Source organism: Ixodes scapularis, unplaced genomic scaffold (genome assembly GCF_016920785.2).
Source record: "Ixodes scapularis isolate PalLabHiFi unplaced genomic scaffold, ASM1692078v2 PGA_scaffold3__209_contigs__length_174095766, whole genome shotgun sequence".
Lineage (NCBI taxonomy): Eukaryota > Metazoa > Arthropoda > Arachnida > Ixodida > Ixodidae > Ixodes > Ixodes scapularis.
The window spans coordinates 172,774,382-172,799,430 of record NW_024609868.1 but is presented as its reverse complement, the minus strand read 5'-3'; the positions used below and the strand labels follow the sequence as shown (position 1 = coordinate 172,799,430).

General features: G+C 51.0%; 1 pseudogene; it reads right to left on the bottom strand.

Annotated features, from left to right (window-relative positions):
• LOC115313537 overlaps positions 1-25,049 on the bottom strand; it is a 62,702-nt pseudogene that overhangs the window by 36,141 nt on the left and 1,512 nt on the right.

Genomic DNA, 25,049 nt, shown 5'->3' with positions numbered 1-25,049 from the left:
ACTTTTCTCGTCATACAAGTGTGGCAATGACCTCATTTAGATCCCGCATTCGGATCCGACCGTCCTAAAGCCACTCTAGATCTGTTCATCCACCCGTGCATCCCGAAAGTACTTTGGATAATCATCCCTACCGAGTTGCATGAGGTCAGTGTCTCGTGATTGTTCAGCTTCACAGCTGGAGCGGGTGAGTTGCCAATCGTGTGGACTTTTCTCGTCATACAAGTTTGGCAATGACCTCATTTAGGTCCCGCATTCGGATCCGACCGTCCTAAAGCCACTCTAGATCTGTTCGTCCATCCGTGCATCCCGAAATTACTTTGGATAATCATCCCTACCGAGTTGCATGAGGTCAGTGTCTCGTGGGTGTTCGACTTCACAGCTGGAGCGGGTGAGTTGCCAATCCGGTGGACTTTTCTCGTCATACAAGTGTGGCAATGACCTCATTTAGATCTCGCATTCGGAACCGACCGTCCTAAAGCCACTCTAGATCTGTTCGTCCACCCGTGCATCCCGAAAGTACTTTGGATAATCATCCCTACCGAGTTGCATGAGGTCAGTGTCCCGTGAGTGTTCGGCTTCACAGCTGGAGCGGGTGAGTTGCCAATCGTGTGGACTTTTCTCGTCATACAAGTGTGGCAATGACCTCATTTAGATCCCGCATTCGGATCCGACCGTCCTAAAGCCACTCTAGATCTGTTCGTCCACCCGTGCATCCCGAAAGTACTTTGGATAATCATCCCTACCGAGTTGCATGAGGTCAGTGTCCCGTGAGTGTTCGGCTTCACAGCTGGAGCGGGTGAGTTGCCAATCGTGTGGACTTTTCTCGTCATACAAGTGTGGCAATAACCTCATTTAGATCCCGCATTCGGATCCGACCGTCCTAAAGCCACTCTAGATCCGTTCGTCCACCCGTGCATCCCGAAAGTACTTTGGATAATCATCCCTACCGATTTGCATGAGGTCAGTGTCTCGTGAGTGTTCAGCTTCACAGCTGGAGCGGGTGAGTTGCCAATTGTGTGGACTTTTCTCGTCATACAAGTGTGGCAATGACCTCATTTAGATCCCGCATTCGGATCCGACCGTCCTAAAGCCACTCTAGATCTGTTCATCCACCCGTGCATCCCGAAAGTACTTTGGATAATCATCCCTACCGAGTTGCATGAGGTCAGTGTCTCGTGATTGTTCAGCTTCACAGCTGGAGCGGGTGAGTTGCCAATCGTGTGGACTTTTCTCGTCATACAAGTTTGGCAATGACCTCATTTAGGTCCCGCATTCGGATCCGACCGTCCTAAAGCCACTCTAGATCTGTTCGTCCATCCGTGCATCCCGAAATTACTTTGGATAATCATCCCTACCGAGTTGCATGAGGTCAGTGTCTCGTGGGTGTTCGACTTCACAGCTGGAGCGGGTGAGTTGCCAATCCGGTGGACTTTTCTCGTCATACAAGTGTGGCAATGACCTCATTTAGATCTCGCATTCGGAACCGACCGTCCTAAAGCCACTCTAGATCTGTTCGTCCACCCGTGCATCCCGAAAGTACTTTGGATAATCATCCCTACCGAGTTGCATGAGGTCAGTGTCCCGTGAGTGTTCGGCTTCACAGCTGGAGCGGGTGAGTTGCCAATCGTGTGGACTTTTCTCGTCATACAAGTGTGGCAATGACCTCATTTAGATCCCGCATTCGGATCCGACCGTCCTAAAGCCACTCTAGATCTGTTCGTCCACCCGTGCATCCCGAAAGTACTTTGGATAATCATCCCTACCGAGTTGCATGAGGTCAGTGTCCCGTGAGTGTTCGGCTTCACAGCTGGAGCGGGTGAGTTGCCAATCGTGTGGACTTTTCTAGTCATACAAGTGTGGCAATGACCTCATTCACATCCCGCATTCGGATCCGACCGTCCTAAAGCCACTCTAGATCTGTTCGTCCACCCGTGCATCCCGAAAGTACTTTGGATAATCATCCCTACCGAGTTGCATGAGGTCAGTGTCTCGTGAGTGTTCAGCTTCACAGCTGGAGCGGGTGAGTTGCCAATCGGGTGGACTTTTCTCGTCATACAAGTGTGGCAATGACCTCATTTAGATCCCGCATTCGGATCCGACCGTCCTAAAGCCACTCTAGATCTGTTCGTCCATCCGTGCATCCCGAAAGTACTTTGGATAATCATCCCTACCGAGTTGCATGAGGTCAGTGTCTCGTGGGTGTTCGACTTCACAGCTGGAGCGGGTGAGTTGCCAATCGTGTGGACTTTTCTCGTCATACAAGTGTGGCAATGACCTCATTTAGATCCCGCATTCGGATCCGACCGTCCTAAAGCCACTCTAGATCTGTTCGTCTACCCGTGCATCCCGAAAGTACTTTGGATAATCATCCCTACCGAGTTGCATGAGGTCAGTGTCTCGTGAGTGTTCGGCTTCACAGCTGGAGCGGGTGAGTTGCCAATCGTGTGGACTTTTCTCGACATACAAGTGTGGCAATGACCACATTTAGATCCCGCATTCGGATCCGACCGTCCTAAAGCCACTCTAGATCTGTTCGTCTACCCGTGCATCCCGAAAGTACTTTGGATAATCATCCCTACCGAGTTGCATGAGGTCAGTGTCTCGTGAGTGTTCGGATTCACAGCTGGAGCGGGTGAGTTGCCAATCGTGTGGACTTTTCTCGTCATACAAGTGTGGCAATGACCTCATTTAGATCCCGCATTCGGATCCGACCGTCCTAAAGCCTCTCTAGATCTGTTCGTCCACCCGTGCATCCCGAAAGTACTTTGGATAATCATCCCTACCGAGTTGCATGAGGTCAGTGTCTCGTGAGTGTTCGGATTCACAGCTGGAGCGGGTGAGTTGCCAATCGGGTGGACTTTTCTCGTCATACAAGTGTGGCAATGACCTCATTTAGATCCCGCATTCGGATCCGACCGTCCTAAAGCCACTCTAGATCTGTTCGTCTACCCGTGCATCCCGAAAGTACTTTGGATAATCATCCCTACCGAGTTGCATGAGGTCAGTGTCTCGTGAGTGTTCGGATTCACAGCTGGAGCGGGTGAGTTGCCAATCGTGTGGACTTTTCTCGTCATACAAGTGTGGCAATGACCTCATTTAGATCCCGCATTCGGATCCGACCGTCCTTAAGCCTCTCTAGATCTGTTCGTCTACCCGTGCATCCCGAAAGTACTTTGGATAATCATCCCTACCGAGTTGCATGAGGTCAGTGTCTCGTGAGTGTTCGGATTCACAGCTGGAGCGGGTGAGTTGCCAATCGTGTGGACTTTTCTCGTCATACAAGTGTGGCAATGACCTCATTTAGACCCCGCATTCGGATCCGACCGTCCTAAAGCCACTCTAGATCTGTTCGTCTACCCGTGCATCCCGAAAGTACTTTGGATAATCATCCCTACCGAGTTGCATGAGGTCAGTGTCTCGTGAGTGTTCGGATTCACAGCTGGAGCGGGTGAGTTGCCAATCGTGTGGACTTTTCTCGTCATACAAGTGTGGCAATGACCTCATTTAGATCCCGCATTCGGATCCGACCGTCCTAAAGCCACTCTAGATCTGTTCGTCCACCCGTGCATCCCGAAAGTACTTTGGATAATCATCCCTACCGAGTTGCATGAGGTCAGTGTCTCGTGAGTGTTCGGATTCACAGCTGGAGCGGGTGAGTTGCCAATCGTGTGGACTTTTCTCGTCATACAAGTGTGGCAATAACCTCATTTAGATCCCGCATTCGGATCCGACCGTCCTAAAGCCACTCTAGATCTGTTCGTCTACCCGTGCATCCCGAAAGTACTTTGGATAATCATCCCTACCGAGTTGCATGAGGTCAGTGTCTCGTGAGTGTTCGGATTCACAGCTGGAGCGGGTGAGTTGCCAATCGTGTGGACTTTTCTCGTCATACAAGTGTGGCAATGACCTCATTTAGATCCCGCATTCGGATCCGACCGTCCTAAAGCCACTCTAGATCTGTTCGTCTACCCGTGCATCCCGAAAGTACTTTGGATAATAATCCCTACCGAGTTGCATGAGGTCAGTGTCTCGTGAGTGTTCGGATTCACAGCTGGAGCGGGTGAGTTGCCAATCGTGTGGACTTTTCTCGACATACAAGTGTGGCAATGACCACATTTAGATCCCGCATTCGGATCCGACCGTCCTAAAGCCACTCTAGATCTGTTCGTCCACCCGTGCATTCCGAAAGTACTTTGGATAATCATCCCTACCGAGTTGCATGAGGTCAGTGTCTCGTGAGTGTTCAGCTTCACAGCTGGAGCGGGAGAGTTGCCAATTGTGTGGACTTTTCTCGTCATACAAGTGTGGCAATGACCTCATTTAGATCCCGCATTCGGATCCGACCGTCCTAAAGCCACTCTAGATCTGTTCGTCCACCCGTGCATCCCGAAAGTACTTTGGATAATCATCCCTACCGAGTTGCATGAGGTCAGTGTCTCGTGAGTGTTCGGCTTCACAGCTGGAGCGGGTGAGTTGCCAATCGTGTGGACTTTTCTCGTCATTCAAGTTTGGCAATGACCTCATTTAGGTCCCGCATTCGGATCCGACCGTCCTAAAGCCACTCTAGATCTGTTCGTCCATCCGTGCATCCCGAAAGTACTTTGGATAATCGTCCCTACTGAGTTGCATGAGGTCAGTGTCACGTGAGTGTTCGGCTTCACAGCTGCAGCGGGTGAGTTGCCAATCGGGTGGACTTTTCTCGTCATACAAGTGTGGCAATGACCACATTTAGATCCCGCATTCGGATCCGACCGTCCTAAAGCCACTCTAGATCTGTTCGTCCACCCGTGCATCCCGAAAGTACTTTGGATAATCATCCCTACCGAGTTGCATGAGGTCAGTGTCTCGTGAGTGTTCGGCTTCACAGCAGGAGCGGGTGAGTTGCCAATCGTGTGGACTTTTCTCGTCATACAAGTGTGGCAATGACCTCATTTAGATCCCGCATTCGGATCCGACCGTCCTAAAGCCACTCTAGATCTGTTCGTCCACCCGTGCATCCCGAAAGTACTTTGGATAATCGTCCCTACTGAGTTGCATGAGGTCAGTGTCACGTGAGTGTTCGGCTTCACAGCTGCAGCGGGTGAGTTGCCAATCGGGTGGACTTTTCTCGTCATACAAGTGTGGCAATGACCTCATTTAGATCCCGCATTCGGATCCGACCGTCCTAAAGCCACTCTAGATCTGTTCGTCCACCCGTGCATCCCGAAAGTACTTTGGATAATCATCCCTACCGAGTTGCATGAGGTCAGTGTCTCGTGAGTGTTCGGCTTCACAGCTGGAGCGGGTGAGTTGCCAATCGTGTGGACTTTTCTCGTCATACAAGTGTGGCAATAACCTCATTTAGATCCCGCATTCGGATCCGACCGTCCTAAAGCCACTCTAGATCCGTTCGTCCACCCGTGCATCCCGAAAGTACTTTGGATAATCATCCCTACTGAGTTGCATGAGGTCAGTGTCTCGTGAGTGTTCAGCTTCACAGCTGGAGCGGGTGAGTTGCCAATTGTGTGGACTTTTCTCGTCATACAAGTGTGGCAATGACCTCATTTAGATCCCGCATTCGGATCCGACCGTCCTAAAGCCACTCTAGATCTGTTCGTCCACCCGTGCATCCCGAAAGTACTTTGGATAATCATCCCTACCGAGTTGCATGAGGTCAGTGTCTCGTGAGTGTTCGGCTTCACAGCTGGAGCGGGTGAGTTGCCAATCGTGTGGACTTTTCTCGTCATACAAGTTTGGCAATGACCTCATTTAGGTCTCGCATTCGGATCCGACCGTCCTAAAGCCACTCTAGATCTGTTCGTCCATCCGTGCATCCCGAAAGTACTTTGGATAATCATCCCTACCGAGTTGCATGAGGTCAGTGTCTCGTGAGTGTTCGGCTTCACAGCTGGAGCGGGTGAGTTGCCAATCGTGTGGACTTTTCTCGACATACAAGTGTGGCAATGACCACATTTAGATCCCGCATTCGGATCCGACCGTCCTAAAGCCACTCTAGATCTGTTCGTCCACCCGAGCCTCCCGAAAGTACTTTGGATAATCATCCCTACCGAGTTGCATGAGGTCAGTGTCTCGTGGGTGTTCGGCTTCACAGCTGGAGCGGGTGAGTTGCCAATCGTGTGGACTTTTCTCGTCATACAAGTGTGGCAATGACCTCATTTAGATCCCGCATTCGGATCCGACCGTCCTAAAGCCACTCTAGATCTGTTCGTCCACCCGTGCATCCCGAAAGTACTTTGGATAATCATCCCTACCGAGTTGCATGAGGTCAGTGTCCCGTGAGTGTTCGGCTTCACAGCTGGAGCGGGTGAGTTGCCAATCGAGTGGACTTTTCTCGTCATACAAGTGTGGCAATGACCTCATTTAGATCCCGCATTCGGATCCGACCGTCCTAAAGCCACTCTAGATCTGTTCGTCCACCCGAGCATCCCGAAAGTACTTTGGATAATCATCCCTACCGAGTTGCATGAGGTCAGTGTCTCGTGGGTGTTCGGCTTCACAGCTGGAGCGGGTGAGTTGCCAATCGTGTGGACTTTTCTCGTCATACAAGTGTGGCAATGACCACATTTAGATCCCGCATTCGGATCCGACCGTCCTAAAGCCACTCTAGATCTGTTCGTCCACCCGTGCATCCCGAAAGTACTTTGGATAATCATCCCTACCGAGTTGCATGAGGTCAGTGTCCCGTGAGTGTTCGGCTTCACAGCTGGAGCGGGTGAGTTGCCAATCGTGTGGACTTTTCTCGTCATACAAGTGTGGCAATGACCTCATTTAGATCCCGCATTCGGATCCGACCGTCCTAAAGCCACTCTAGATCTGTTCGTCCACCCGAGCATCCCGAAAGTACTTTGGATAATCATCCCTACCGAGTTGCATGAGGTCAGTGTCTCGTGGGTGTTCGACTTCACAGCTGGAGCGGGTGAGTTGCCAATCGTGTGGACTTTTCTCGTCATACAAGTGTGGCAATGACCTCATTTAGATCCCGCATTCGGATCCGACCGCCCTAAAGCCACTCTAGATCTGTTCGTCCATCCGTGCATCCCGAAAGTACTTTGGATAATCATCCCTACCGAGTTGCATGAGGTCAGTGTCTCGTGAGTGTTCGGCTTCACAGCTGGAGCGGGTGAGTTGCCAATCGTGTGGACTTTTCTCGTCATACAAGTGTGGCAATGACCTCATTTAGATCCCGCATTCGGATCCGACCGTCCTAAAGCCACTCTAGATCTGTTCGTCCACCCGAGCATCCCGAAAGTACTTTGGATAATCATCCCTACCGAGTTGCATGAGGTCAGTGTCTCGTGGGTGTTCGACTTCACAGCTGGAGCGGGTGAGTTGCCAATCGTGTGGACTTTTCTCGTCATACAAGTGTGGCAATGACCTCATTTAGATCCCGCATTCGGATCCGACCGTCCTAAAGCCACTCTAGATCTGTTCGTCCATCCGTGCATCCCGAAACTACTTTGGATAATCATCCCTACCGAGTTGCATGAGGTCAGTGTCTCGTGGGTGTTCGACTTCACAGCTGGAGCGGGTGAGTTGCCAACTGTGTGGACTTTTCTCGTCATACAAGTGTGGCAATGACCTCATTTAGATCCCGCATTCGGATCCGACCGTCCTAAAGCCACTCTAGATCTGTTCGTCCACCCGTGCATCCCGAAAGTACTTTGGATAATCATCCCTACCGAGTTGCATGAGGTCAGTGTCTCGTGAGTGTTCGGCTTCACAGCTGGAGCGGGTGAGTTGCCAATCGTGTGGACTTTTCTCGTCATGCAAGTGTGGCAATGACCTCATTTAGATCCCGCATTCGGATCCGACCGTCCTAAAGCCACTCTAGATCTGTTCGTCCACCCGTGCATCCCGAAAGTACTTTGGATAATCATCCCTACCGAGTTGCATGAGGTCAGTGTCTCGTGGGTGTTCGACTTCACAGCTGGAGCGGGTGAGTTGCCAATTGTGTGGACTTTTCTCGTCATACAAGTGTGGCAATGACCACATTTAGATCCCGCATTCGGATCCGACCGTCCTAAAGCCACTCTAGATCTGTTCGTCTACCCGTGCATCCCGAAAGTACTTTGGATAATCATCCCTACCGAGTTGCATGAGGTCAGTGTCTCGTGAGTGTTCGGATTCACAGCTGGAGCGGGTGAGTTGCCAATCGTGTGGACTTTTCTCGTCATACAAGTGTGGCAATGACCTCATTTAGATCCCGCATTCGGATCCGACCGTCCTAAAGCCTCTCTAGATCTGTTCGTCCACCCGTGCATCCCGAAAGTACTTTGGATAATCATCCCTACCGAGTTGCATGAGGTCAGTGTCTCGTGAGTGTTCGGATTCACAGCTGGAGCGGGTGAGTTGCCAATCGGGTGGACTTTTCTCGTCATACAAGTGTGGCAATGACCTCATTTAGATCCCGCATTCGGATCCGACCGTCCTAAAGCCACTCTAGATCTGTTCGTCTACCCGTGCATCCCGAAAGTACTTTGGATAATCATCCCTACCGAGTTGCATGAGGTCAGTGTCTCGTGAGTGTTCGGATTCACAGCTGGAGCGGGTGAGTTGCCAATCGTGTGGACTTTTCTCGTCATACAAGTGTGGCAATGACCTCATTTAGATCCCGCATTCGGATCCGACCGTCCTTAAGCCTCTCTAGATCTGTTCGTCTACCCGTGCATCCCGAAAGTACTTTGGATAATCATCCCTACCGAGTTGCATGAGGTCAGTGTCTCGTGAGTGTTCGGATTCACAGCTGGAGCGGGTGAGTTGCGAATCGTGTGGACTTTTCTCGTCATACAAGTGTGGCAATGACCTCATTTAGACCCCGCATTCGGATCCGACCGTCCTAAAGCCACTCTAGATCTGTTCGTCTACCCGTGCATCCCGAAAGTACTTTGGATAATCATCCCTACCGAGTTGCATGAGGTCAGTGTCTCGTGAGTGTTCGGATTCACAGCTGGAGCGGGTGAGTTGCCAATCGGGTGGACTTTTCTCGTCATACAAGTGTGGCAATGACCTCATTTAGATCCCGCATTCGGATCCGACCGTCCTAAAGCCACTCTAGATCTGTTCGTCTACCCGTGCATCCCGAAAGTACTTTGGATAATCATCCCTACCGAGTTGCATGAGGTCAGTGTCTCGTGAGTGTTCGGATTCACAGCTGGAGCGGGTGAGTTGCCAATCGTGTGGACTTTTCTCGTCATACAAGTGTGGCAATGACCTCATTTAGATCCCGCATTCGGATCCGACCGTCCTTAAGCCTCTCTAGATCTGTTCGTCTACCCGTGCATCCCGAAAGTACTTTGGATAATCATCCCTACCGAGTTGCATGAGGTCAGTGTCTCGTGAGTGTTCGGATTCACAGCTGGAGCGGGTGAGTTGCCAATCGTGTGGACTTTTCTCGTCATACAAGTGTGGCAATGACCTCATTTAGACCCCGCATTCGGATCCGACCGTCCTAAAGCCACTCTAGATCTGTTCGTCCACCCGTGCATCCCGAAAGTACTTTGGATAATCATCCCTACCGAGTTGCATGAGGTCAGTGTCCCGTGAGTGTTCGGCTTCACAGCTGGAGCGGGTGAGTTGCCAATCGTGTGGACTTTTCTCGTCATACAAGTGTGGCAATGACCTCATTTAGATCCCGCATTCGGATCCGACCGTCCTAAAGCCACTCTAGATCTGTTCGTCCACCCGAGCATCCCGAAAGTACTTTGGATAATCATCCCTACCGAGTTGCATGAGGTCAGTGTCTCGTGGGTGTTCGGCTTCACAGCTGGAGCGGGTGAGTTGCCAATCGTGTGGACTTTTCTCGTCATACAAGTGTGGCAATGACCACATTTAGATCCCGCATTCGGATCCGACCGTCCTAAAGCCACTCTAGATCTGTTCGTCCACCCGTGCATCCCGAAAGTACTTTGGATAATCATCCCTACCGAGTTGCATGAGGTCAGTGTCCCGTGAGTGTTCGGCTTCACAGCTGGAGCGGGTGAGTTGCCAATCGTGTGGACTTTTCTCGTCATACAAGTGTGGCAATGACCTCATTTAGATCCCGCATTCGGATCCGACCGTCCTAAAGCCACTCTAGATCTGTTCGTCCACCCGAGCATCCCGAAAGTACTTTGGATAATCATCCCTACCGAGTTGCATGAGGTCAGTGTCTCGTGGGTGTTCGACTTCACAGCTGGAGCGGGTGAGTTGCCAATCGTGTGGACTTTTCTCGTCATACAAGTGTGGCAATGACCTCATTTAGATCCCGCATTCGGATCCGACCGCCCTAAAGCCACTCTAGATCTGTTCGTCCATCCGTGCATCCCGAAAGTACTTTGGATAATCATCCCTACCGAGTTGCATGAGGTCAGTGTCTCGTGAGTGTTCGGCTTCACAGCTGGAGCGGGTGAGTTGCCAATCGTGTGGACTTTTCTCGTCATACAAGTGTGGCAATGACCTCATTTAGATCCCGCATTCGGATCCGACCGTCCTAAAGCCACTCTAGATCTGTTCGTCCACCCGAGCATCCCGAAAGTACTTTGGATAATCATCCCTACCGAGTTGCATGAGGTCAGTGTCTCGTGGGTGTTCGACTTCACAGCTGGAGCGGGTGAGTTGCCAATCGTGTGGACTTTTCTCGTCATACAAGTGTGGCAATGACCTCATTTAGATCCCGCATTCGGATCCGACCGTCCTAAAGCCACTCTAGATCTGTTCGTCCATCCGTGCATCCCGAAACTACTTTGGATAATCATCCCTACCGAGTTGCATGAGGTCAGTGTCTCGTGGGTGTTCGACTTCACAGCTGGAGCGGGTGAGTTGCCAACTGTGTGGACTTTTCTCGTCATACAAGTGTGGCAATGACCTCATTTAGATCCCGCATTCGGATCCGACCGTCCTAAAGCCACTCTAGATCTGTTCGTCCACCCGTGCATCCCGAAAGTACTTTGGATAATCATCCCTACCGAGTTGCATGAGGTCAGTGTCTCGTGAGTGTTCGGCTTCACAGCTGGAGCGGGTGAGTTGCCAATCGTGTGGACTTTTCTCGTCATGCAAGTGTGGCAATGACCTCATTTAGATCCCGCATTCGGATCCGACCGTCCTAAAGCCACTCTAGATCTGTTCGTCCACCCGTGCATCCCGAAAGTACTTTGGATAATCATCCCTACCGAGTTGCATGAGGTCAGTGTCTCGTGGGTGTTCGACTTCACAGCTGGAGCGGGTGAGTTGCCAATTGTGTGGACTTTTCTCGTCATACAAGTGTGGCAATGACCACATTTAGATCCCGCATTCGGATCCGACCGTCCTAAAGCCACTCTAGATCTGTTCGTCTACCCGTGCATCCCGAAAGTACTTTGGATAATCATCCCTACCGAGTTGCATGAGGTCAGTGTCTCGTGAGTGTTCGGATTCACAGCTGGAGCGGGTGAGTTGCCAATCGTGTGGACTTTTCTCGTCATACAAGTGTGGCAATGACCTCATTTAGATCCCGCATTCGGATCCGACCGTCCTAAAGCCTCTCTAGATCTGTTCGTCCACCCGTGCATCCCGAAAGTACTTTGGATAATCATCCCTACCGAGTTGCATGAGGTCAGTGTCTCGTGAGTGTTCGGATTCACAGCTGGAGCGGGTGAGTTGCCAATCGGGTGGACTTTTCTCGTCATACAAGTGTGGCAATGACCTCATTTAGATCCCGCATTCGGATCCGACCGTCCTAAAGCCACTCTAGATCTGTTCGTCTACCCGTGCATCCCGAAAGTACTTTGGATAATCATCCCTACCGAGTTGCATGAGGTCAGTGTCTCGTGAGTGTTCGGATTCACAGCTGGAGCGGGTGAGTTGCCAATCGTGTGGACTTTTCTCGTCATACAAGTGTGGCAATGACCTCATTTAGATCCCGCATTCGGATCCGACCGTCCTTAAGCCTCTCTAGATCTGTTCGTCTACCCGTGCATCCCGAAAGTACTTTGGATAATCATCCCTACCGAGTTGCATGAGGTCAGTGTCTCGTGAGTGTTCGGATTCACAGCTGGAGCGGGTGAGTTGCCAATCGTGTGGACTTTTCTCGTCATACAAGTGTGGCAATGACCTCATTTAGACCCCGCATTCGGATCCGACCGTCCTAAAGCCACTCTAGATCTGTTCGTCTACCCGTGCATCCCGAAAGTACTTTGGATAATCATCCCTACCGAGTTGCATGAGGTCAGTGTCTCGTGAGTGTTCGGATTCACAGCTGGAGCGGGTGAGTTGCCAATCGTGTGGACTTTTCTCGTCATACAAGTGTGGCAATGACCTCATTTAGATCCCGCATTCGGATCCGACCGTCCTAAAGCCACTCTAGATCTGTTCGTCCACCCGTGCATCCCGAAAGTACTTTGGATAATCATCCCTACCGAGTTGCATGAGGTCAGTGTCTCGTGAGTGTTCGGATTCACAGCTGGAGCGGGTGAGTTGCCAATCGTGTGGACTTTTCTCGTCATACAAGTGTGGCAATAACCTCATTTAGATCCCGCATTCGGATCCGACCGTCCTAAAGCCACTCTAGATCTGTTCGTCTACCCGTGCATCCCGAAAGTACTTTGGATAATCATCCCTACCGAGTTGCATGAGGTCAGTGTCTCGTGAGTGTTCGGATTCACAGCTGGAGCGGGTGAGTTGCCAATCGTGTGGACTTTTCTCGTCATACAAGTGTGGCAATGACCTCATTTAGATCCCGCATTCGGATCCGACCGTCCTAAAGCCACTCTAGATCTGTTCGTCCACCCGTGCATCCCGAAAGTACTTTGGATAATCATCCCTACCGAGTTGCATGAGGTCAGTGTCTCGTGAGTGTTCGGATTCACAGCTGGAGCGGGTGAGTTGCCAATCGGGTGGACTTTTCTCGTCATACAAGTGTGGCAATGACCTCATTTAGATCCCGCATTCGGATCCGACCGTCCTAAAGCCACTCTAGATCTGTTCGTCTACCCGTGCATCCCGAAAGTACTTTGGATAATAATCCCTACCGAGTTGCATGAGGTCAGTGTCTCGTGAGTGTTCGGATTCACAGCTGGAGCGGGTGAGTTGCCAATCGTGTTGACTTTTCTCGACATACAAGTGTGGCAATGACCACATTTAGATCCCGCATTCGGATCCGACCGTCCTAAAGCCACTCTAGATCTGTTCGTCCACCCGTGCATTCCGAAAGTACTTTGGATAATCATCCCTACCGAGTTGCATGAGGTCAGTGTCTCGTGAGTGTTCAGCTTCACAGCTGGAGCGGGAGAGTTGCCAATTGTGTGGACTTTTCTCGTCATACAAGTGTGGCAATGACCTCATTTAGATCCCGCATTCGGATCCGACCGTCCTAAAGCCACTCTAGATCTGTTCGTCCACCCGTGCATCCCGAAAGTACTTTGGATAATCATCCCTACCGAGTTGCATGAGGTCAGTGTCTCGTGAGTGTTCGGCTTCACAGCTGGAGCGGGTGAGTTGCCAATCGTGTGGACTTTTCTCGTCATTCAAGTTTGGCAATGACCTCATTTAGGTCCCGCATTCGGATCCGACCGTCCTAAAGCCACTCTAGATCTGTTCGTCCATCCGTGCATCCCGAAAGTACTTTGGATAATCGTCCCTACTGAGTTGCATGAGGTCAGTGTCACGTGAGTGTTCGGCTTCACAGCTGCAGCGGGTGAGTTGCCAATCGGGTGGACTTTTCTCGTCATACAAGTGTGGCAATGACCTCATTTAGATCCCGCATTCGGATCCGACCGTCCTAAAGCCACTCTAGATCTGTTCGTCCACCCGTGCATCCCGAAAGTACTTTGGATAATCATCCCTACCGAGTTGCATGAGGTCAGTGTCTCGTGAGTGTTCGGCTTCACAGCTGGAGCGGGTGAGTTGCCAATCGTGTGGACTTTTCTCGTCATACAAGTGTGGCAATAACCTCATTTAGATCCCGCATTCGGATCCGACCGTCCTAAAGCCACTCTAGATCCGTTCGTCCACCCGTGCATCCCGAAAGTACTTTGGATAATCATCCCTACCGAGTTGCATGAGGTCAGTGTCTCGTGAGTGTTCAGCTTCACAGCTGGAGCGGGTGAGTTGCCAATTGTGTGGACTTTTCTCGTCATACAAGTGTGGCAATGACCTCATTTAGATCCCGCATTCGGATCCGACCGTCCTAAAGCCACTCTAGATCTGTTCGTCCACCCGTGCATCCCGAAAGTACTTTGGATAATCATCCCTACCGAGTTGCATGAGGTCAGTGTCTCGTGAGTGTTCGGCTTCACAGCTGCAGCGGGTGAGTTGCCAATCGTGTGGACTTTTCTCGTCATACAAGTTTGGCAATGACCTCATTTAGGTCCCGCATTCGGATCCGACCGTCCTAAAGCCACTCTAGATCTGTTCGTCCATCCGTGCATCCCGAAAGTACTTTGGATAATCATCCCTACCGAGTTGCATGAGGTCAGTGTCTCGTGAGTGTTCGGCTTCACAGCTGGAGCGGGTGAGTTGCCAATCGTGTGGACTTTTCTCGACATACAAGTGTGGCAATGACCACATTTAGATCCCGCATTCGGATCCGACCGTCCTAAAGCCACTCTAGATCTGTTCGTCCACCCGAGCATCCCGAAAGTACTTTGGATAATCATCCCTACCGAGTTGCATGAGGTCAGTGTCTCGTGGGTGTTCGGCTTCACAGCTGGAGCGGGTGAGTTGCCAATCGTGTGGACTTTTCTCGTCATACAAGTGTGGCAATGACCTCATTTAGATCCCGCATTCGGATCCGACCGTCCTAAAGCCACTCTAGATCTGTTCGTCCACCCGTGCATCCCGAAAGTACTTTGGATAATCATCCCTACCGAGTTGCATGAGGTCAGTGTCCCGTGAGTGTTCGGCTTCACAGCTGGAGCGGGTGAGTTGCCAATCGTGTGGACTTTTCTCGTCATACAAGTGTGGCAATGACCTCATTTAGATCCCGCATTCGGATCCGACCGTCCTAAAGCCACTCTAGATCTGTTCGTCCACCCGAGCATCCCGAAAGTACTTTGGATAATCATCCCTACCGAGTTGCATGAGGTCAGTGTCTCGTGGGTGTTCGGCTTCACAGCTGGAGCGGGTGAGTTGCCAATCGTGTGGACTTTTCTCGTCATACAAGTGTAGCAATGACCACATTTAGATCCCGCATTCGGATCCGACCGTCCTAAAGCCACTCTAGATCTGTTCGTCCACCCGTGCATCCCGAAAGTACTTTGGATAATCATCCCTACCGAGTTGCATGAGGTCAGTGTCCCGTGAGTGTTCGGCTTCACAGCTGGAGCGGGTGAGTTGCCAATCGTGTGGACTTTTCTCGTCATACAAGTGTGGCAATGACCTCATTTAGATCCCGCATTCGGATCCGACCGTCCTAAAGCCACTCTAGATCTGTTCGTCCACCCGTACATCCCGAAAGTACTTTGGATAATCATCCCTACCGAGTTGCATGAGGTCAGTGTCTCGTGGGTGTTCGACTTCACAGCTGGAGCGGGTGAGTTGCCAATCGTGTGGACTTTTCTCGTCATACAAGTGTGGCAATGACCTCATTTAGATCCCGCATTCGGATCCGACCGCCCTAAAGCCACTCTAGATCTGTTCGTCCATCCGTGCATCCCGAAAGTACTTTGGATAATCATCCCTACCGAGTTGCATGAGGTCAGTGTCTCGTGAGTGTTCGGCTTCACAGCTGGAGCGGGTGAGTTGCCAATGGTGTGGACTTTTCTCGTCATACAAGTGTGGCAATGACCTCATTTAGATCCCGCATTCGGATCCGACCGTCCTAAAGCCACTCTAGATCTGTTCGTCCACCCGAGCATCCCGAAAGTACTTTGGATAATCATCCCTACCGAGTTGCATGAGGTCAGTGTCTCGTGGGTGTTCGACTTCACATCTGGAGCGGGTGAGTTGCCAATCGTGTGGACTTTTCTCGTCATACAAGTGTGGCAATGACCTCATTTAGATCCCGCATTCGGATCCGACCGTCCTAAAGCCACTCTAGATCTGTTCGTCCATCCGTGCATCCCGAAACTACTTTGGATAATCATCCCTACCGAGTTGCATGAGGTCAGTGTCTCGTGGGTGTTCGACTTCACAGCTGGAGCGGTTGAGTTGCCAACTGTGTGGACTTTTCTCGTCATACAAGTGTGGCAATGACCTCATTTAGATCCCGCATTCGGATCCGACCGTCCTAAAGCCACTCTAGATCTGTTCGTCCACCCGTGCATCCCGAAAGTACTTTGGATAATCATCCCTACCGAGTTGCATGAGGTCAGTGTCTCGTGAGTGTTCGGCTTCACAGCTGGAGCGGGTGAGTTGCCAATCGTGTGGACTTTTCTCGTCATGCAAGTGTGGCAATGACCTCATTTAGATCCCGCATTCGGATCCGACCGTCCTAAAGCCACTCTAGATCTGTTCGTCCACCCGTGCATCCCGAAAGTACTTTGGATAATCATCCCTACCGAGTTGCATGAGGTCAGTGTCTCGTGGGTGTTCGACTTCACAGCTGGAGCGGGTGAGTTGCCAATTGTGTGGACTTTTCTCGTCATACAAGTGTGGCAATGACCTCATTTAGATCCCGCATTCGGATCCGACCGTCCTAAAGCCACTCTAGATCTGTTCGTCCACCCGTGCATCCCGAAAGTACTTTGGATAATCATCCCTACTGAGTTTCATTTGGTCAGTGTCTCGTGAATGTTCGGCTTCACAGCTGGAGCGGGTGAGTTGCCAATCGTGTGGACTTTTCTCGTCATACAAGTGTGGCAATGACCTCATTTAGATCCCGCATTCGGATCCGACCGTCCTAAAGCCACTCTAGATCTGTTCGTCCACCCGTGCATCCCGAAAGTACCTTGGATAATCATCCCTACCGAGTTGCATGAGGTCAGTGTCTCGTGAGTGTTCGGCTTCACAGCTGGAGCGGGTGAGTTGCCAATCGTGTGGACTTTTCTCGTCATACAAGTGTGGCAATGACCTCATTTAGATCCCGCATTCGGATCCGACCGTCCTAAAGCCACTCTAGATCTGTTCGTCCACCCGTGCATCCCGAAAGTACTTTGGATAATCATCCCTACCGAGTTGCATGAGGTCAGTGTCTCGTGAGTGTTCGGCTTCACAGCTGGAGCGGGTGAGTTGCCAATTGTGTGGACTTTTCTCGTCATACAAGTGTGGCAATGACCTCATTTAGATCCCGCATTCGGATCCGACCGTCCTAAAGCCACTCTAGATCTGTTCGTCCACCCGTGCATCCCGAAAGTACTTTGGATAATCATCCCTACCGAGTTGCATGAGGTCAGTGTCTCGTGAGTTTTCGGCTTCACAGCTGGAGCGGGTGAGTTGCCAATCGTGTGGACTTTTTTCGTCATACAAGTTTGGCAATGACCTCATTTAGATCCCGCATTCGGATCCGACCGTCCTAAAGCCACTCTAGATCTGTTCGTCCATCCGTGCATCCCGAAAGTACTTTGGATAATCATCCCTACCGAGTTGCATGAGGTCAGTGTCTCGTGGGTGTTCGACTTCACAGCTGGAGCGGGTGAGTTGCCAATCGTGTGGACTTTTCTCGTCATACAAGTGTGGCAATGACCTCATTTAGATCCCGCATTCGGATCCGACCGTCCTAAAGCCACTCTAGATCTGTTCGTCTACCCGTGCATCCCGAAAGTACTTTGGATAATCATCCCTACCGAGTTGCATGAGGTCATTGTCTCGTGAGTGTTCGGCTTCACAGCTGGAGCGGGTGAGTTGCCAATCGTGTGGACTTTTCTCGTCATACAAGTGTGGATATGACCACATTTAGATCCCGCATTCGGATCCGACCGTCCTAAAGCCACTCTAGATCTGTTCGTCCACCCGTGCATCCCGAAAGTACTTTGGATAATCATCCCTACTGAGTTGCATGAGGTCAGTGTCACGTGAGTGTTCGGCTTCACAGCTGCAGCGGGTGAGTTGCCAATCGGGTGGACTTTTCTCGTCATACAAGTGTGGCAATGACCTCATTTAGATCCCGCATTCGGATCCGACCGTCCTAAAGCCACTCTAGATCTGTTCGTCCACCCGTGCATCCCGAAAGTACTTTGGATAATGATCCCTACCGAGTTGCATGAGGTCAGTGTCTCGTGAGTGTTCGGCTTCACAGCTGGAGCGGGTGAGTTGCCAATCGTGTGGACTTTTCTCGTCATACAAGTGTGGCAATGACCTCATTTAGATCCCGCATTCGGATCCGACCGTCCTAAAGCCACTCTAGATCTGTTCGTCCATCCGTGCATCCCGAAAGTACTTTGGATAATCATCCCTACCGAGTTGCATGAGGTCAGTGTCTCGTGAGTGTTCGGCTTCACAGCTGGAGCGGGTGAGTTGCCAATCCTGTGGACTTTTCTCGTCATACAAGTGTGGCAATGACCTCATTTAGATCCCGCATTCGGATCCGACCGTCCTAAAGCCACTCTAGATCTGTTCGTCCATCCGTGCATCCCGAAAGTACTTTGGATAATCATCCCTACCGAGTTGCATGAGGTCAGTGTCTCGTGAGTGTTCGGCTTCACAGCTGGAGCAGGCGAGTTGCCAATCGTGTGGACTTTTCTCGTCATACAAATGTGGCAATGACCTCATTTAGATCCCGCATTCGGATCCGACCGTCCTAAAGCCACTCTAGATCTGTTCGTCCATCCGTGCATCCCGAAAGTACTTTGGATAATCGTCCCTACTGAGTTGCATTTGGTCAGTGTCTCGTGAGTGTTCGGCTTCACAGCTGGAGCGGGTGAGTTGCCAATCGTGTGGACTTTTCTCGTCATACAAGTGTGGCAATGACCTCATTTAGATCCCGCATTCGGATCCGACCGTCCTAAAGCCACTCTAGATCTGTTCGTCCATCCGTGCATCCCGAAAGTACTTTGGATAATCATCCCTACCGAGTTGCATGAGGTCAGTGTCTCGTGAGTGTTCGGCTTCACAGCTGGAGCAGGCGAGTTGCCAATCGTGTGGACTTTTCTCGTCATACAAGTGTGGCAATGACCTCATTTAGATCCCGCATTCGGATCCGACCGTCCTAAAGCCACTCTAGATCTGTTCGTCCATCCGTGCATCCCGAAAGTACTTTGGATAATCATCCCTACTGAGTTGCATGAGGTCAGTGTCTCGTGAGTGTTCGGCTTCACAGCTGGAGCAGGCGAGTTGCCAATCGTGTGGACTTTTCTCGTCATACAAGTGTGGCAATGACCTCATTTAGATCCCGCATTCGGATCCGACCGTCCTAAAGCCACTCTAGATCTGTTCGTCCATCCGTGCATCCCGAAAGTACTTTGGATAATCATCCCTACCGAGTTGCATGAGGTCAGTGTCTCGTGAGTGTTCGGCTTCACAGCTGGAGCGGGTGAGTTGCCAATCGTGTGGACTTTTCTCGTCATACAAGTGCGGCAATGACCTCATTTAGATCCCGCATTCGGATCCGACCGTCCTAAAGCCACTCTAGATCTGTTCGTCCATCCGTGCATCCCGAAAGTACTTTGGATAATCATCCCTACCGAGTTGCATGAGGTCAGTGTCTCGTGAGTGTTCGGCTTCACAGCTGGAGCAGGCGAGTTGCCAATCGTGTGGACTTTTCTCGTCATACAAGTGTGGCAATGACCTCATTTAGATCCCGCATTCGGATCCGACCGTCCTAAAGCCACTCTAGATCTGTTCGTCCATCCGTGCATCCCGAAAGTACTTTGGATAATCATCCCTACCGAGTTGCATGAGGTCAGTGTCTCGTGAGTGTTCGGCTTCACAGCTGGAGCAGGCGAGTTGCCAATCGTGTGGACTTTTCTCGTCATACAAGTGTGGCAATGACCTCATTTAGATCCCGCATTCGGATCCGACCGTCCTAAAGCCACTCTAGATCTGTTCGTCCATCCGTGCATCCCGAAAGTACTTTGGATAATCATCCCTACCGAGTTGCATGAGGTCAGTGTCTCGTGAGTGTTCGGCTTCACAGCTGGAGCAGGCGAGTTGCCAATCGTGTGGACTTTTCTCGTCATACAAGTGTGGCAATGACCTCATTTAGATCCCGCATTCGGATCCGACCGTCCTAAAGCCACTCTAGATCTGTTCGTCCATCCGTGCATACCGAAAGTACTTTGGATAATCATCCCTACCGAGTTGCATGAGGTCAGTGTCTCGTGAGTGTTCGGCTTCACAGCTGGAGCAGGCGAGTTGCCAATCGTGTGGACTTTTCTCGTCATACAAGTGTGGCAATGACCTCATTTAGATCCCGCATTCGGATCCGACCGTCCTAAAGCCACTCTAGATCTGTTCGTCCATCCGTGCATCCCGAAAGTACTTTGGATAATCATCCCTACCGAGTTGCATGAGGTCAGTGTCTCGTGAGTGTTCGGCTTCACAGCTGGAGCGGGTGAGTTGCCAATCGTGTGGACTTTTCTCGTCATACAAGTGTGGCAATGACCTCATTTAGATCCCGCATTCGGATCCGACCGTCCTAAAGCCACTCTAGATCTGTTCGTCCACCCGTGCATCCCGAAAGTACTTTGGATAATCATCCCTACTGAGTTGCATGAGGTCAGTGTCTCGTGAGTGTTCGGCTTCACAGCTGGAGCAGGCGAGTTGCCAATCGTGTGGACTTTTCTCGTCATACAAGTGTGGCAATGACCTCATTTAGATCCCGCATTCGGATCCGACCGTCCTAAAGCCACTCTAGATCTGTTCGTCCATCCGTGCATCCCGAAAGTACTTTGGATAATCATCCCTACCGAGTTGCATGAGGTCAGTGTCTCGTGAGTGTTCGGCTTCACAGCTGGAGCAGGCGAGTTGCCAATCGTGTGGACTTTTCTCGTCATACAAGTGTGGCAATGACCTCATTTAGATCCCGCATTCGGATCCGACCGTCCTAAAGCCACTCTAGATCTGTTCGTCCATCCGTGCATCCCGAAAGTACTTTGGATAATCATCCCTACCGAGTTGCATGAGGTCAGTGTCTCGTGAGTGTTCGGCTTCACAGCTGGAGCAGGCGAGTTGCCAATCGTGTGGACTTTTCTCGTCATACAAGTGTGGCAATGACCTCATTTAGATCCCGCATTCGGATCCGACCGTCCTAAAGCCACTCTAGATCTGTTCGTCCATCCGTGCATCCCGAAAGTACTTTGGATAATCATCCCTACCGAGTTGCATGAGGTCAGTGTCTCGTGAGTGTTCGGCTTCAAAGCTGGAGCAGGCGAGTTGCCAATCGTGTGGACTTTTCTCGTCATACAAGTGTGGCAATGACCTCATTTAGATCCCGCATTCGGATCCGACCGTCCTAAAGCCACTCTAGATCTGTTCGTCCACCCGTGCATCCCGAAAGTACTTTGGATAATCATCCCTACCGAGTTGCATGAGGTCAGTGTCTCGTGAGTGTTCGGCTTCACAGCTGGAGCGGGTGAGTTGCCAATCGTGTGGACTTTTCTCGTCATACAAGTGTGGCAATGACCTCATTTAGATCCCGCATTCGGATCCGACCGTCCTAAAGCCACTCTAGATCTGTTCGTCCACCCGTGCATCCCGAAAGTACTTTGGATAATCATCCCTACCGAGTTGCATGAGGTCAGTGTCTCGTGAGTGTTCGGCTTCACAGCTGGAGCGGGTGAGTTGCCAATTGTGTGGACTTTTCTCGTCATACAAGTGTGGCAATGACCTCATTTAGATCCCGCATTCGGATCCGACCGTCCTAAAGCCACTCTAGATCTGTTCGTCCACCCGTGCATCCCGAAAGTACTTTGGATAATCATCCCTACCGAGTTGCATGAGGTCAGTGTCTCGTGAGTTTTCGGCTTCACAGCTGGAGCGGGTGAGTTGCCAATCGTGTGGACTTTTCTCGTCACACAAGTTTGGCAATGACCTCATTTAGATCCCGCATTCGGATCCGACCGTCCTAAAGCCACTCTAGATCTGTTCGTCCATCCGTGCATCCCGAAAGTACTTTGGATAATCATCCCTACCGAGTTGCATGAGGTCAGTGTCTCGTGGGTGTTCGACTTCACAGCTGGAGCGGGTGAGTTGCCAATCGTGTGGACTTTTCTCGTCATACAAGTGTGGCAATGACCTCATTTAGATCCCGCATTCGGATCCGACCGTCCTAAAGCGACTCTAGATCTGTTCGTCCACCCGTGCATCCCGAAAGTACTTTGGATAATCGTCCCTACTGAGTTGCATTTGGTCAGTGTCTCGTGAGTGTTCGGCTTCACAGCTGGAGCGGGTGAGTTGCCAATCGTGTGGACTTTTCTCGTCATACAAGTGTGGCAATGACCTCATTTAGATCCCGCATTCGGATCCGACCGTCCTAAAGCGACTCTAGATCTGTTCGTCCACCCGTGCATCCCGAAAGTACTTTGGATAATCATCCCTACTGAGTTGCATTTGGTCAGTGTCTCGTGAGTGTTCGGCTTCACAGCTGGAGCGGGTGAGTTGCCAATCGTGTGGACTTTTCTCGTCATACAAGTGTGGCAATGACCTCATTTAGATCCCGCATTCGGATCCGACCGTCCTAAAGCGACTCTAGATCTGTTCGTCCACCCGTGCATCCCGAAAGTACTTTGGATAATCATCCCTACTGAGTTGCATTTGGTCAGTGTCTCGTGAGTGTTCGGCTTCACAGCTGGAGCGGGTGAGTTTTCAATCGTGTGGACTTTTCTCGTCATGCAAGTGTGGCAATGACCTCATTTAGATCCCGCATTCGGATCCGACCGTCCTAAAGCCACTCTAGATCTGTTCGTCCACCCGTGCATCCCGAAAGTACTTTGGATAATCGTCCCTACTGAGTTGCATTTGGTCAGTGTCTCGTGAGTGTTCGGCTTCACAGCTGGAGCGGGTGAGTTGCCAATCGTGTGGACTTTTCTCGTCATACAAGTGTGGCAATGACCTCATTTAGATCCCGCATTCGGATCCGACCGTCCTAAAGCGACTCTAGATCTGTTCGTCCACCCGTGCATCCCGAAAGTACTTTGGATAATCGTCCCTACTGAGTTGCATTTGGTCAGTGTCTCGTGAGTGTTCGGCTTCATGGCTGGAGCGGGTGAGTTGCCAATCGTGTGGACTTTTCTCGTCATACAAGTGTGGCAATGACCTCATTTAGATCCCGCATTCGGATCCGACCGTCCTAAAGCCACTCTAGATCTGTTCGTCCACCCGTGCATCCCGAAAGTACTTTGGATAATCGTCCCTACTGAGTTGCATGAGGTCAGTGTCTCGTGAGTGTTCGGCTTCACAGCTGGAGCGGGTGAGTTGCCAATCGGGTGGACTTTTCTCGTCATACAAGTGTGGCAATAACCTCATTTAGATCCCGCATTCGGATCCGACCGTCCTAAAGCGACTCTAGATCTGTTCGTCCACCCGTGCATCCCGAAAGTACTTTGGATAATCGTCCCTACTGAGTTGCATTTGGTCAGTGTCTCGTGAGTGTTCGGCTTCACAGCTGGAGCGGGTGAGTTGCCAATCGTGTGGACTTTTCTCGTCATACAAGTGTGGCAATGACCTCATTTAGATCCCGCATTCGGATCCGACCGTCCTAAAGCCACTCTAGATCTGTTCGTCCACCCGTGCATCCCGAAAGTACTTTGGATAATCGTCCCTACTGAGTTGCATTTGGTCAGTGTCTCGTGAGTGTTCGGCTTCATGGCTGGAGCGGGTGAGTTGCCAATCGTGTGGACTTTTCTCGTCATACAAGTGTGGCAATGACCTCATTTAGATCCCGCATTCGGATCCGACCGTCCTAAAGCGACTCTAGATCTGTTCGTCCACCCGTGCATCCCGAAAGTACTTTGGATAATCGTCCCTACTGAGTTGCATTTGGTCAGTGTCTCGTGAGTGTTCGGCTTCACAGCTGGAGCGGGTGAGTTGCCAATCGTGTGGACTTTTCTCGTCATACAAGTGTGGCAATGACCTCATTTAGATCCCGCATTCGGATCCGACCGTCCTAAAGCCACTCTAGATCTGTTCGTCCACCCGTGCATCCCGAAAGTACTTTGGATAATCGTCCCTACTGAGTTGCATGAGGTCAGTGTCTCGTGAGTGTTCGGCTTCACAGCTGGAGCGGGTGAGTTGCCAATCGGGTGGACTTTTCTCGTCATACAAGTGTGGCAATAACCTCATTTAGATCCCGCATTCGGATCCGACCGTCCTAAAGCGACTCTAGATCTGTTCGTCCACCCGTGCATCCCGAAAGTACTTTGGATAATCGTCCCTACTGAGTTGCATGAGGTCAGTGTCTCGTGAGTGTTCGGCTTCACAGCTGGAGCGGGTGAGTTGCCAATCGGGTGGACTTTTCTCGTCATACAAGTGTGGCAATGACCTCATTTAGATCCCGCATTCGGATCCGACCGTCCTAAAGCGACTCTAGATCTGTTCGTCCACCCGTGCATCCCGAAAGTACTTTGGATAATCGTCCCTACTGAGTTGCATTTGGTCAGTGTCTCGTGAGTGTTCGGCTTCACAGCTGGAGCGGGTGAGTTGCCAATCGTGTGGACTTTTCTCGTCATACAAGTGTGGCAATGACCTCATTTAGATCCCGCATTCGGATCCGACCGTCCTAAAGCCACTCTAGATCTGTTCGTCCACCCGTGCATCCCGAAAGTACTTTGGATAATCGTCCCTACTGAGTTGCATTTGGTCAGTGTCTCGTGAGTGTTCGGCTTCATGGCTGGAGCGGGTGAGTTGCCAATCGTGTGGACTTTTCTCGTCATACAAGTGTGGCAATGACCTCATTTAGATCCCGCATTCGGATCCGACCGTCCTAAAGCGACTCTAGATCTGTTCGTCCACCCGTGCATCCCGAAAGTACTTTGGATAATCATCCCTACTGAGTTGCATTTGGTCAGTGTCTCGTGAGTGTTCGGCTTCACAGCTGGAGCGGGTGAGTTGCCAATCGGGTGGACTTTTCTCGTCATACAAGTGTGGCAATAACCTCATTTAGATCCCGCATTCGGATCCGACCGTCCTAAAGCGACTCTAGATCTGTTCGTCCACCCGTGCATCCCGAAAGTACTTTGGATAATCGTCCCTACTGAGTTGCATTTGGTCAGTGTCTCGTGAGT